Raw genomic sequence first — 15,539 nt, 5'->3', positions numbered from 1 at the left:
AGGCTGCCTAATTAGATTTCTGGATTAACATTAGAAATGCCCTTCAGGGTGATAGCTGAGGGATTTTTAGTACTGCATTTTGTCTCTGACCTTGGCCACTCTCAAAGCATTTGCATTTTAAACTACCATGCCTGAATATGGGTGGGTTAACAGAAGATCCTGAGCAGCTTTAAGTAGTATTGCACTATACTGAGTTACCCTATATAAGAAGTACACTGCGTAATATAGTTTACACTATATCACACTATACACTGTTTTGCCTCATATTGTTCTGTACCATGGCTAGATTTGACATTGCCTGTAAATGTTTAGGCAGCTGGTGGGTCTAAGTTTGATGGCTGTTAAGGTTCTCAGGATAGAAAGAGATGAAATGCCTCTAAATTAAAGAGAAGGAAGTGATGACATGGCTGTGAAAACACTGTTAGAAATCTGTTATCAGCAAGATTTTTATTCCTCTGCAGCCTTTCAGGTTTTGAACGTCTTTTGTGGTGCCCTATTACTTTTTTTTCTGTTCTGTTTAAGGAATAGGTACTTGGGAGGAAAACTTCCTATTGTTACCTCAAGTATTTTACCTTGTATTCAGATCTTTCTTCATTTTGTCTCACTGTCCTTTGTGTACAGAGCAATAGAGAGGGGAACCAAAATCAAACAATGTGCTAAAGGTTGAAATATCCTTGATAGGATTATAGAATGTGTTGCACACTGTGTCTGAACAAAACAGGATCACAGAAAAGAAGACAGGTCAACTTGTTGCTTGCTGCAGAAAATTTAGAGGCAATGGAAAAATGTCTATGCATGTAAGAGAAAGCAAGGGACTCAGATTAAGAAGCTGGCAGAATCAGCAGTGAAAGAAGCCAAGAAAAACAGATGCCAGATCTAAATACCAATTCTGTAAGGACTGAATCACTTATTCAGCAGCCATACATTGACTGCCTACAATAATTGACATGCGTACAATGCTGTTGTCTGCTTGGGGAAGAGTTTTTGCATAGTCAGATTGAAATTATTCAGAGAGGTCAAAAGTGGCTGTGAAATCATCTCTCTATTTTTTGTTCTTACAGATACCATAATGATCCAGATGTCTGCCCTTCTACAAATCATTGAGCAGCTCTAAGGCCTATAAACATAGTGTTCAAAACATATTTCACAACTTAGATTACACATTGCTGTCAGATACTTTTAATGTATGTGTGCCCAAATACTTTCAAACATACTTGCAATATCTATTACATTCATACTTTTGTCAACTTACGGTCTAATAATGAAAAATATTACAGACTGTAAAAACATGGATTAGAATGGTTAATGTTGTGTTGCTTAATCCTGTATTGTTTGGAACTTATTGAAAAAGCTATTGTTGATATGACAAGGCAATTTTTCATGCTCAAAAATGTCAAAGTCTTCTTCAACTTTTGAATTTGTTGTTATATTTTGTAAAAGCCTAGCACTTAAGACGTAGGGACCTTGAGAGCCACCAATTTCATTTCGCTTCTCCCATCCAGGACAAATTGTACAACAAAATTTCTGATCACTGTTTGTCCAATCTGTTTCTTAAAGCCTCTAATGAAAGAGACTCTCTGGTCACATTCAATAAATCAGTGATAAACAAAAGAACGCTGTGGAAAATGGGCTTTGAACTATCTAAGTTCTGCAGGTAAGTAATTATTTAGAGAAGCCTTCACTGTACAGTGCACACTCTTTTCATTGAACCATATCTAGTCTTGCTATATATACATAGATACTGTATAGAAAAAATACATTTAGAGCAGTCAATGGATACATGCTATTAAGACATAGTACTGCACAAATTAGGAAGGAGAAATAAATTGTGATTTTAATATTTCTGGATTATGGTTTTTGAAATGAGTTTTTTTTTCTCTTAGAGTTTGATATACTGAATAATTTTAATTAATACTCCAATGTTTTAGGTTTATTTTATGTAAAAGCTTGTCTGTTTCTTAAGATGGAAAAGCAAATTGTTATAGCTGGTTTTCCATGTGGTGAACTTCATTGATTTTTATTAACTGTATGCTGGTATAACAACTTGATTAGGATTCTTCAGCATTTAGAAGTAAGCAAGGAAGCAGGCAACTCTGAGTTTCCATAATATATATGGTTGGTTGCTGAAGAGGACGTCATTTCATACTGTATAAAGCAAGACTATAGGTTATTTACTATTGAATATTAAAGAAATATCCTCTCATTTTGATCTTAGAATTCAGGAGACACAAATGGAAACAAGCTTCCTGCCACTTTAATGCTTAATGTTGAAAGCTGGGTTTGTTTTGGAACTGGTGCAGTAGAACTGTTACCAGAATGAGTAAGTATTTTCAGTTACCATAAGGCAGCATCTTAATACCATCATAATTCTCTAACATGGAAGAAGGAAATAAGTATGACATCTTATAAATGAGTGATAAATGTTTGCTCTTAAAAAATGAGTTGTTTACTGAATGTTAAGTGATAAAAGTGAAATGCCAAATAATATCAAGACTTCTGCTTATTATAGATTATTAATCTTTTCTTGGTGCTCTCCTTAAGTGTAAAGATAGTATACTGATCATTACACTAATTTAGTTACTTAATTTGTGTAATTTGAAAATTTATCCTTGCATTTTCACCTTTATTTGTTAATCTCTTTTGCTGTGAAGGTGTTGCAGAATGCTTCTAGACAGTTATGCTTCAGCTGAGATGTGAATAAAATTCAGTGTTAGATAAAGTGCTTCTGATGTAGAATGTATAAAGTACATTAAGACTGCATAAGAGAAAGAACTGGCAAGACAGATAGCTCGATGTGTATGCCCAGCAAGAGATAAATTCTTAACCAAGATATATTGTCTAAACAAGCCAGGTATAGCAGACTGCTTCCTGTTGGGAGATAAAACTATGGAAATAAAACTTTTGTTTTAAAAGTGAGAACTTTATTTTTAAAATTTTACTGGCAGAATTTTTCAGGGGCCATAAAATCTTTAAAATATTTCTCTAAGGTTTGTAGAGATGGACAAGATTCTCCTTTTAGTTATCTATCTAAAATTTATTCTACATAATGCAGGGACAGGATTAAAAAGAGAATTTGAATTCAAGAATAACTGTTCACAAAAAAAAACCTGACAGGAAAAGTGCTGCCAATTTGCAGCTTATAGTTATAAGAAAAAAAAATAAACAGAAGAGAGTATTATTTCAGTTCAATTGTAAAACTCAATGCAGATACATCAAGCACTCTCAGAAACTGGGAATGGTAGGAAAAAAAGAAAGGGAAAACTTTGTCTGACGAAACAAGGAGGAAATATGGTCACAACAGAGGTTGTGGATAATACACACAAAATGTGATAAATAAATTAATAAATATGCAGGTCAAATAAAAGTAAAGCTTTCAGGTTATTAAAAGGGTTTTAAGAATTCATAGATTAGTTATTTAGACTATATTATGCTCATGGAGTCAAATAAATTCGAAGACACATTTATGGTTTCACTTGGAGACATCAGTGAGTGACAGCAGATATGGAACCTAACACACTTTCAACAAATGTAGTGGCTCAAGCCAAAGGCCGAGTTGTGTTCTGTATCCCTCAACATCCGCAAGTGAATGGCTTGAAAAAGGAAGAGCAGGACAAGGTTATAAAATGACACTTCTGTGTGATGCTAATTTCATGCTCCAGCTATTTTCACATTGAAAATCTCCTGAGTCTTAATTTGCAACCCACCACAAATTTCTCTTCCATAAACCTTTTCAGTCTCCCAATCAACCAACCTACATGAACTTCTTGGATTCACATTATTTTTTACAAGGTCCTTTGCACCTACTTTTTTCTGTCTTGAAATGTATTCCTACTGGCTCAGTTTGACACCTCCTCTTTCCTGCACTGGAAAAGAAAACAAACAATTCCTGTCCATCTTACTTTATGCCACTTGTAGTTTTATTATCCTCTAGAATTTCTCCTTTCATTTTTTTCTTTTCGACAAGGAAAAGTGACAAGTCACTTCATAGGTTAGTATACAGAAATCACTGAGACATTTTCTAATGAAATAAAAACATATCTATAAAGTGCTGAAATTTTCTAATGTGTGGGAAAAATTGAAATATAATTATTTGTATGGTGTGATTACCAATTTAGCTCTCACCAAATAGAATAATAGAGAGATGCGATATATTCACAGAGATGTAGCCAGATCAATATACTTCTGTTGATTTTATTGGTTGTATGTAGAGTTTTATGTGATAATTTCTGTTCCTTTACCATGCAGACTTGAGCAAGTGATGAAGAATGCTTTCTCTTTATCTCTCTTTTCTTTTGGTGTTACATAGCTTAACCAGTGCCACAGAACAGAGGCAGTTGATTCTTGAGCTATTCAAATTTCATCAGATAAACTGGAGTATTTTGTGTTTACTATTTGTGCTCTTCTAAACCATTTGTAATAGGTTTGTTGTTATCAGAACTTTCTTTATTTTCTTCTTTTTGTCTCTTCACTGCAGTCTTTTTTTTCCCTGTTCTACTCAGTCTCAACTCCTTCTTTTCATACATTTTCACCCTTGCTGGTCTGAGGCTGATTTAGTGATTTCCCTCTATGCTATTTAAGACCATCATTATCACTGCTCAGAATGACTCTGAAGAAAAGTTTAACCTCCTGTTAAAGCATTATGGGAGGCAATTTACAAAACCTCTCATTTGTCACCACTAAAATCAGCTTTAGAACAAATTCTAAGAGAAGAATTTGACACTGAAAAACCTCCTACCAGCTATAAACTTTTCTCTTACCACTACTGAAGTCCCTTAGCTAGCTGAGGGAAAACTGTACCACTAGTAGTCATTTAAAGACATGAGAATATGTGTTTCAAGACCAAATTCTAAGTATATTCAGTTTCCTATTTCTTCTGAATGTCCTTTCTTGATTAGTGATATTTTTGGGCTTTAGTAACTACTATTTTTAATACTAGAAACATAATTCTTCTTTCTCAAATCTTTCCTCTTCTCATGAAATATAACTCAGATATTGATTTTTATTGACAAGGTTCCCTCATTGATAAAAAGCTCTAGCCTCTATCTGGCTTTGGAGCTCCCTGCTCACCAAATCTTAGTCCTTGAGAGGTTTCTTTTATACTGCTACTCTCTCATTTTTAAAAGACAGTGTTCTAAAGAAAAATAGTCTTAATTTGTCTCTCTGTCCTGGCACTGACTGTTTTCTAACCCCAGCTGCCCATGCAAAGAACCTTACTCATTTCCATCTGGGGACAAATATTTCTAGTCAAGAGACACATCAAATCTTCTTCTTCCCTTTTCCTTGTCTTCCTTCATACAAGAGACACAAAGAACTGCAATGAAAAATAAATGCATGAATAAATAAGCATTCAGAGGATCCAGCAACAAATCACCAAGAAGGAAAGCAATGCAGAGAAGCTGAAAAAGCCATCGTGTTTACCAGCAGGCAGTGAACATGGAATAAAAATTACTTGTTTGAGGTAGTCACCCATGGCAAGTACATGGCAAGGACATCTGGAGAAACATTGTTAGTTTGCTTCTGTGATGATTCCTTAAAAAGGCTGAGTTTCACAGATGACCAGTATGTTAACTAACTGTCATTCTACACCTTCTGATATTTATTTGTATATTTTGACACCAGCAACTCTCTTGAGAAATTCTAGAGATTTTGTAGCCAGATGAAAAGAACTTTCCCCCCCTCAAGCAGTTGTAACTGAATGTAAGGACACAAGAACCCAGAACCTGAGACACATTCACTTTGTGTGGTCTAGAGCTGAGTATTCTAAACCTCTGACACCAATGAAGGAAGGAGTTGCCCATTTTGTTGCTGACAGAATAAGAATTGGCTCAGTCTGAGACTGCATTTGAATGAAAATTCCAGAACTGCTTGAACAATTCCTACATTTTCCTGGAATTAATCAGGCAGGAAGACATAGCTTATGAAGTGTCTTATACATGCCTTTGAGTCACTTGCCTCTGAGATCCAACAATCTACTCCAGAAGATTAGAAACAACCAGTAAGGATTTGTTAAAATTAAAGAAAAATCAGATACCTCATCCCACACAGTCTGCAAATAAGAATATGTGAGAAGACTTTAATTTTTTTCTTCTCTTTTTCCACTCTTCTTTTCCAGAAAAAGGAAAGGTATGCTATGTTGGTCCCAGCTGGTAGGCAATCTCATACTCAGCTACTCTCTCACTTGCCCTCCTCAGTAGGACAGGGGAAGACAAGAAAAAACAGGAACAAGAAACATTTTGGATCAATATGGAATCAGGAAGATCACTTACTAATCATCATTGTCAGCAAAACAGACTTTATTTGAGATGAACAAATTTATTGTCAATGAAAATAAATATGGAATTACTCATTTGGGTATTGGAAGGAAAAGAACAATAAACATTTACATACTTCGAGAAAACACCTTTCCTCCCCTTTTTTCCACACTCAGCTTCACTCCAAATTCCTGCTTCCTCCTTATTATTGCTATAGATTACACTCACTCCCTACAGCGAGGCAATGCACCATGTAAGGCTGGGAGAGTGCATGTGTGTGTGTGAGAGTTACAGTCAATACACAGCAGTTTCCTCCAGCCACTCCTTACTTTTCATTTTCTCTGCTCCTATTAGGTTCTCTGTACCACTGCAGCAGAGAAAAGTACCTGAGTTTGGATTGATATAGCTTGACTTATTCTTTTTTTTTTTTTTTTTTTTTTTTTTTTTTTTTTTTTTTAAGCGAATATGTCTTACAGTATGTGAATACTTAGAATTCCAGCCTGGTACTTCAGCAATAAAAATCAACAGGATGTGGCTCATAGAGGAACCAGCTATTTTTAGGTCAAATTCCTGAAGTGGGATATAATTTTAAATCTTTTCTGCATTTTTATTTCTGAAGCTGCTTGCCAGGCTTGAATGATACATGATTAATAATTGAGCACATCTTATTTATACATTCCTTTACAATAGATGCATGAGAAGAAACCAGAAAATTAAGGGGGTAGGGGAGGAAAAGGCAAAAATATGCTTCTATGGTAGATCCTGCCAGAAAGACACGAGCCAGTAGTGAAGGTAAATTTGATGCCAATCTACATGTGTTTAATTTTTATGTATTGCTTTCTACACTCCTTCATTTTCATACATGTCCCATTCACTCCTGCTCAAATGCATTAGTAGGAAGATTTTTGTAACTGCATTAGGATTGAGGCTAGACTCTCCCAAAATACATGCTGCTAATGTGGATAGAAGTCAGTTTAAAAATCAATACAAGGTATGTTTCTCCTAAATAGGATTCTATATAGTCAGTAGACCTAATATCTTAGGCTGAGTTGATACTTTTTCTTGGCATGTGACAGTTATCTGCCTGTACTTCCAAAAAGAGCAAAATAATATTGTCAATCAACTTCATTACAAAATCTTACAAATTTTAAAATAAGAGTCTTAGCTACTCTGTCTTAAAGAGATAGTACTAATGCTCTACCTGTAATACACTGAAGTAACTACCATATCTACCTTTCTTCCCACTAAGAATTGCTGGCAATAAACTGATCATAAACCACCAGTGTCTTCCTTTTGAAGATTAAAAACTTTTACAGAGGAGACTATGAAAAAGCATATTGAATTCACCATTCTATTCAAAGGAGAAAAGAACTCTAATGCAAAAAAAAAAAAATTGAAAATTTTGAAACAAGGCTTTTTTGGAAGAGTAGTTTAAAAAGGCAGAGTAAGCATTGTAGCCTTAGCTATTGCCATGGTGCTTCCTGTATTCCCAGTCGAAAAAATCTCTGAAATCTCTGCACTGTCCATTTTTTCCAGAATGTAATGAGGTCCACCTTATTCAGTATCTAGTGTTCAGGGGCAACTGTATCTATATGTTTCACCAAGATAAGCAGAACTATTCTCCTGGATAATTTGTACATGGAATTATATGTTGAAGGGTTATTTCATTCCCCACCAGCAGTAGATGTTTGTTATATTTAGTTTTTAAACATGAAGATTTATATACACAGAATCATAGTTTAGAAAGTATCTGTAAGACCATCGAGTCAAACCATCAACCTAACAAGTCAAATCTCCTACTAAATCATATCCTTAAAAGAGAAATCTAAATGTCTTTTAAATACCTCTAAGGATGGTGATTCAATCACTTATCTGTTCCAGTGTTTGACAACCCTTTTGGTGAGATAATTTTTCTTATTATCCAAACTAAACCTCCACCAGAACAAACTGAGGTAATTTCCTTTTATCTTGTTGCTTGTTACTTAGTAGAAGAGACTGCCCCCCTCTTACTGCAGCCTCCTTTCAGGTTCTTGTAGAGAGCAATCAGGTTCTTCCTAAGCCTCCTTTTTTCGAAGCTAAACAACCCCCACTCCTTCAGCTGCTCCTCATCAGACTTGTGCTCCAGACCCTTCACCAGCTTCATTGCCCTTCCCTGGACATGTTCCAGCACCTCAGTATCTTTCTTGTAGTGAGGGGCCCAAAACTGAACAGAGGGATTTGAAATGCGGCTTCACCAGTGCCAAGTACGGCGGGATGAAATGTTCCTCAGTCCTGCTTGCTACACAACCACGAGCCTTTTAAAAAACTCTTCTACTAGATCTGTAGGTTTTATTATTATCTTAAGTGTCCAGTTTCACTTAGAATTTTACTATTTATCTTTAGTACTCATATAGTTAGTTCTTGGGATACAGAGCTTTCAGCCATCACAGATTCACTTTGAGTTAGATCTTTATCTCACTGCCACATTCTGGTATCAGTGTTGTCAGGAATAATAAGTTTAAACCTGCAGGTAGTTTTCTTCAGCAGCCTAAAACACAAACATATGTCATGTCATTTTATTACTTTCAGAGTTTATTATGTAGTTTGTTTCATCTATATCATCATATATTTTCTGCTTGTTTGCCCATTAACCACTACAATAGTGTTTTCATTGATTCTGACACATTGAGCACATTCGTCTTTCTCTGGAATATCTACCGTTAGTACAGAAACAAATTATTCCAATGTTAGGAACTTTGTATGCTGGTTCATTAGCAGATCTTGTGTCACCTTCCTGAATGGTGTTCTTTTGAAATTCCCCCTGACAGCTATGATTGTTTTAAAACATTTCTGCCACGCCACTTGCTTGTTACCATTTTACAGCTGGGCAATCAGAGCCTTCAAAGATGACCTGATTGTACAAGTGTTTCTTGTCCATTTCAGCAAGGTTGTACAACTTAATTTCCTAAATTGTTGAAACAGAATACAGACTACAAGAGGGCTAGCCACAAGAAAATGGGGACAAATAAAATATTTTAGAATTTTGTGACAGGAATTTTTCAAGTAGATCCGCCTTTTATTTTGACATATGTAAGGGCAAATATTTCTGAACAGTGTCTCAAATATTAATTTTATATAAAAAGTTCATCTTACAGTACAATTTTATGTCTTTCTTTTCCTAAGGAAAACCTGATTGTATTTGTCTGGTGAATACAGAATATACTGGTGAATATACTTGAAGGCCCACATACTTTTATACAACTGCCACAGTTTCATTCCATGTTACATCTTTCCAAAAACTACCAAAAGCCTAGTCTGCTGAAAAAAATGAGGCTAATATGAAAAAAAAAAAAATCAATGCATACATATTTCCAGAACAGAATTGACATTATTTCTGACAACTACAGATCAGTAGGAAAAGTGTGAAGAAAACACAGTTCTTCCATCTGCTTCATCCATCTGCTGAGAAAAGGAACTGTTACTATTAGCAAGTCTGTCTCTTCTGTGTCTTCCATGTATATTTTCACGACAAATCAAACATCTATATTGCTTACCTCTATAGATAACTGTACTAAATAGCATTTAATTTTGCAAACAGCTCTAAGTTTGCTATTTTTTGAAACAAAATGCATAATAGAGCATAAATCCCAGATTTCTCCTTAAATTTCCTGACTACAAATCAGTGATTATTTAAAGTGTATAATAAAAAAGTCTAGTTCAATATTAGATATACTTGATAAATCACATTTCATATTTTTTGACTGAGGATTTTGGCACAGTGTGTCATTTCACTAGTTTCTATTTGCCTATATTCTATTTCAATGTTGACATCCTTTTCAAAATTGAAAGAAATAAAGTTGGGATGTAAACTTCAGGTCAAACAGTATTCTCCAAGTCCATCTGTGGAGGTTATTGTTGAGGAGATCAGTTCTGTTGGACTTCTACATTAGAAGTGTCAATCACAAACACAGAGTGTTAGGGAGACTCCTGAGGAATTCTGTTCATTATTTTTCAATATTCTACATTTTATTTATCATATAGGTTGGGAGGAAAGGAAACAGATTTTCTAGTTACACAAATCCTGTCCAGAGGTGGCAGTAGCCTGTATCTAGCAGCTCCAGGCATTAAGATTTCTAGAATCCAGTCAAGGCCAGATATTATGCCCTTGTGCCCAGTGCTCATGTGTCAACTTAGGTCCTGTGGTTCACACAAGAGTGACTGAATGCAGCATTGCATTCAGTATTCCTGCTGCTTCATGGGCATCATAAGTTCTTTCAAAATTTACTCCCTTGCTAAGTCCAGGAAGTATACTAGAAAGGTTTAAGGTAAAGTTCAGATCACTATCTCTGGAATCACTCCAAGAGCTTTTCAGGTCACCTCCTTTCCTCAGCATTTTCATTCCTCATTAGAAGGAACTCCAAATGAGGAAGGGTTTGTTTGTGATTTTTGGGGTTTTTTCTGGGTTTTTTATTTTCTTCATTAATGCAGTTCTGACACATAAACAGCTTTAGAATACTACTGGGAGACTTTTTCAACCTGTTCTGTTATCTTGAATGCTGGGAACTGTTTAGAAATAAAACTCCAACAAACTATCTCCAAAGCTTATGAATTATATAAACATTGCCTCTTTAAAATAGAGTTAACTGAGACAAAAAGATTTTTCTGTTAAAAATAGTAAAAAAAAAGGTGTAAGTATAGAAAGTTATTATTCTGTAGTATATATTCATCTTCTGAGTGCCCTCATAACTAATAGTCATACATAGGACAGAGATGGTGACAGGGAGACAGCTGAGTCTCTTTGGGGTTGCCTTTGTGCAGTTGCAAGAGGCAGACAAATACTCTGCCTGTTCAAAGATCTTCTTTCATATCAGTGGGGAGAGTAATAGTTTTGGAAGAAAATGCTTTGCATTCTGCTAAAGAAATTGCACTCAATTTCATTGTTTTTCACCTTGTTGCAAAGTTCAACTACAACTGTTAATTTTTTACAGCAGTGATTTGTTTTGTTAGACCCTGTGAAGGTTCTTTGTTGTTGGCTGTTGTAGGGAAACAAAAGAGTCACACCTCTGTTTTCTCTCTTACACAGCATTTCAATTAGCAGGTGGAACAACTAGGAACCACTTTCTTCTGTCTTGTTTGCAGTGCTTAGCCCCATTGAGCAGATTAAATATATGAACAAAACATATCTTGTGAATGAATCACCAAAGAAAAAGACATTAAGGTGGTTTCGTAAACATGTTGACATTTATTTTCATAAAGTATGGATTACTTCTTTTCTATTATGATGAAAAAACAACATTTTTAAAACCTAAACCAGTGCTGGTTAATATGCAGAAACTGAAGTGTATTGCAGATGATCAGAAAAATTGGAATATTTTCTTTCAAACTATAGTTGCCAGTAATTCAAAGGGTCTTTTAAATCATTTGGTATTGAAGACAATCAGCAGCAATGAACATAATCGTTTATCAGAAGTAGCAAAAGAAGTTATTATCTCCTTCCTTCCCAATTTTATGTACAAAGATATTATATATAATATATATCACTTTTCTTAAAAATCTATGCCCCATATAGTTTAAAAGGTTATAGTTATACAAGTCAGTTTAATAAGGAATTTTTTCTTCAAATATTTGAATGAAATGGTTTATTTTAAGCAGCTAGTTTTCAGATGCAATCTTCTCTCTTGTTTTTCAAGTTCATGACAAATAAAAACAAGAAAGGAATTAATAGTCTATTATGTATGTTTTGGCCTCCTTATAAGCTGTCACTCAGTAAATAGTCTCATATACACATAAGACCTCTTTCTGTGCTGTAATATCAATGTAAAGGAGCATTTCAATAACTGAAAAATTCATTTCCTCCCATCTAAAGGCCATCTCTATTATCAGCATGATAGAGCTGGAAATCAAGTTATATATATCTATATCTATATATATCTATCTCTCTCTCTTTCTCTCTGTCTCTATATGATAATATATCTCAAGATATTTTGAGGTGATAGGATACTGTATGCAGTGAGAGCTTTAAATGTTGTTAAATGCAAAAATTTGCTTTTTCCTCCCATATTTTTCATAACAAAGGTGGCATTATTTTGTTCTGTCACCTTGTAAGGAGTAATAAGACATATAGTATTATTTTAGAAGTTGATTGAAATGTTGACCACAAAATAGCACAAAAAGGAGAATTTAAGTAATGAATTGTAATTAAACTTGACTCTCAAGAAAGCACACATTTGTTTCTTTGCAAGTGTCTTCACCAACTGATTGTAATATATTGTCACAGACAAATTTATTTTTCTTCTTACATTTCTTTGGATGAATGACAGTAGAAAAACTATGTATAATCTTTCAGCTATGTCAATGTATGTGCAAACTTTATGACTGTGAAATGAAATAAATCAATATTTAGGAAACTCAGAACACAAGACTGAAGGCATTTATCGTGTGTTGCAACAATCAATTTACTGTGTGCTTGGCATTGTTTAGCTGAGCTAATTATGGAAGATTAACCTTTAAAAATTTATATTACAAAGTATGATGATCCTGATCTTGGTTCCTAATGCTTTTAGCTCTATAAACAGTGTTTGACATTTACCAATAGTAATGTCATGGAAAAAAGTTCCCGTATCCTGTAAATGACAAAGGTTTGCATCTTTTTTAACTTTTTTTTTTTAAGGAAGGAATTTAAGATTGTCAGCTGTACCAGTTTTGGTTTTTTGGGGGAGGGGCATTTTGTTGGGCTTTTTTTAAAAGATGACTTAAATGATGACATCACTTAAGATCATTAGAAGTTAAGATCATCAGAAATTGAAGATCATTAGAAGTTAAGTGTTTAACACTAAAAAATATCAGGTAAGCATTCAGATTTTTTGCATTGGTCACGGTTTCCTCACTTTATTTGAACGAAGTGAAAGTACTTTAAAGAATTAATGTGAAAAAACCTGGTTTTAGCCTATGTTGTGGTCTTGAATCACAGTAGCACTGAATTAGATGAAAGAGTATGAACTTCTAAAGAGTCCTATCATTTTTGCCATGGTGTCTCATGTTTATACCTACTTCTGATCTTTGCCTTCAGGTAGTGCTGTAATGTAAATATTCAATATTGAGAATAAAAAAGAAATAACAATTATTCTGTTAGATTCAGCGTTTACCATTCAAATTTTCTAGTACCTTTCTTAATAGGAGCTCTGAGGAACTGTCAATCTTAAATTAGTCTGCCAAGATTTTTTAAATCCATGGTCTGAGCCCTCCTCAAGCTCCACAAATTTCTTTGCAAAGTTTGCCAAATACAATTAAGAAAGAGACGTTCAAATATTTTATGCAGCAACTTCCATGCACAAGGTTCCAGAGCTGAAAAGAATATTTAATAGCCACTGAAAAGGAGAATTTTTGAGACAGGCTCTGCTGCCGTACTAATCCCTGGTAGCAGTACCGAAATTCCATGGATCTTTTTTTCCATGTTATATAAAGGCTGTCATTGACACCTCATGGGGCTGGAACATGTTTCTTTTAGCCTAATGATATATCAGGTCTCAAAGTGTATGAGCGTAGGGGGCATATACCTTGAAATTCAAAAGTGCTTCATACTCACCCATGTTTATTCTTCTATGAAAAGCAAAACCTGTTGTAAAGACCTGAAGAACGTCACCATATGCAATGCGGCTTTGGGGACACAAATTGAGAAGCATGAATCATGTAAAAGATCACCTCAAAACTGGACTCATTTTGTAAAAGGGATAAGGACATTGAGCTAAGAGATACTATGACTGCTAGATGCAAATTGCCCTTCTAGATACCCTACTCAACAGGGAGCTTTTCAGTATTTAATTAAGCCACTTTTTAAAAATCTCTTTGTGTTAAATCCAAACAAGAACTGCACCTGGCAGAAAAGGGTAGTAGTTTCATTCCTACGCCAAATATTATTAATAACAGAATTCTTAGAAACAAGGGTGCCTACTGTATCTTAACTTCCATTTTGAGAAATTCTAGAGATTCTTCTCAATTTGAAGAATAGCTGTTAAGACACAGTCTATAATTTAGAAATGTAATACCTGCTCCTGTTGTTTCTGCATCCACACAGATTGGCAGAAACTAAAGCTGTGCTCTGCAACCAGAGGGGCTCAATCAGCCTCATCTAAAGAATCTGGGTATGTTGTTTCAAGAGGGAAAGGAGGACAATTTTTGTGTCCTCTTAGCATCACATGGAAAATTTAAAGGCTTTTCAAACTCCTACAGATGTCTTTTGTCCTTTTTTTTTTGCTGACAAAGTTGTACAATAGCAGATCTCAACATGGCAATATCTTTGGGCTTGCATCACACTAATCCAAGTGGTCTAGAATTCTGCTTTTAATTTCAGCTCATTCTTTAATCTGAATTCCTAGTACATGGTGATTTATATCCAAGCAGCTAACAGCATAAAGCAAAACACAGTGTCAGTTTAACATAGTAACAACTTAAGCAATGTGAGGCTAAACTGTGCTGTCAAATTCCATATGCCATGATGAGTAGTCTCTATGTGCACACATGGAATATTCATACAAGATATATGGATACAGTAAACAAGTGAAACACATGTGACATTAAGCATTTGGTTCCAGTTAAGACTAATGGAAACAAGTTTCCAATCTCCAAGCAGGAGATTCTCACATCATCCAGTCATAGATATCTGTTTCAGAAAGAAAATGGAGATTTTTCTCCAGAACCCTCAAAGTTTGTTTCCATAGGTGTGTTCAGAAAGTAAGACTTAAAAAAAGCTCTGCCCCTTGACTTTTTCCTTCCTCTTTACGTCCTCTCTGATCCCCAATATTGGCTTTGATTTGGAACATTTTAATGGGGACAGTTTTTAATTTCTTTGTCAGTAGCCTGATAAACTGTTATAACTGTGGAGAAAAACTTTCTCAATATACAACATTACACGTAGGTCATCAATTTTATGTTGAAATACAAGAAATTTTATTTCTACAGATGGTAACACCTGATTTTTTTTGTATTATGCTAAACTTCTGCTTTCTTTATTACTGCTAAGACTTGTCTAAAACTGAAAAAAGACTGACTATTCCAGTCAAGCTTATACTACAGAATTTATGGAAAATTAGATCTGCACAAATATGTTATCCTGTCCCAAAGCATTAGGTTAAAAAATGTTGATTCTATGCCTTTATTTGTTCTTTATCCTTTGAAAGTAATGGGAGAAGACATTGGACTTATGAGCATTTTGAAATAAAATGTTAGGCCTGTAGACCATAGACTGGTGAGATAATAAATATACTTTTAAAATTTCTTCCGCAGTACTTACAAAGTGAGAAATCACACAGA

The sequence above is a fragment of the Motacilla alba genome, chromosome 2, assembly GCF_015832195.1.
Source record: "Motacilla alba alba isolate MOTALB_02 chromosome 2, Motacilla_alba_V1.0_pri, whole genome shotgun sequence".
NCBI lineage: Eukaryota > Metazoa > Chordata > Aves > Passeriformes > Motacillidae > Motacilla > Motacilla alba.
Note: the sequence above shows the minus strand (reverse complement) of the source record.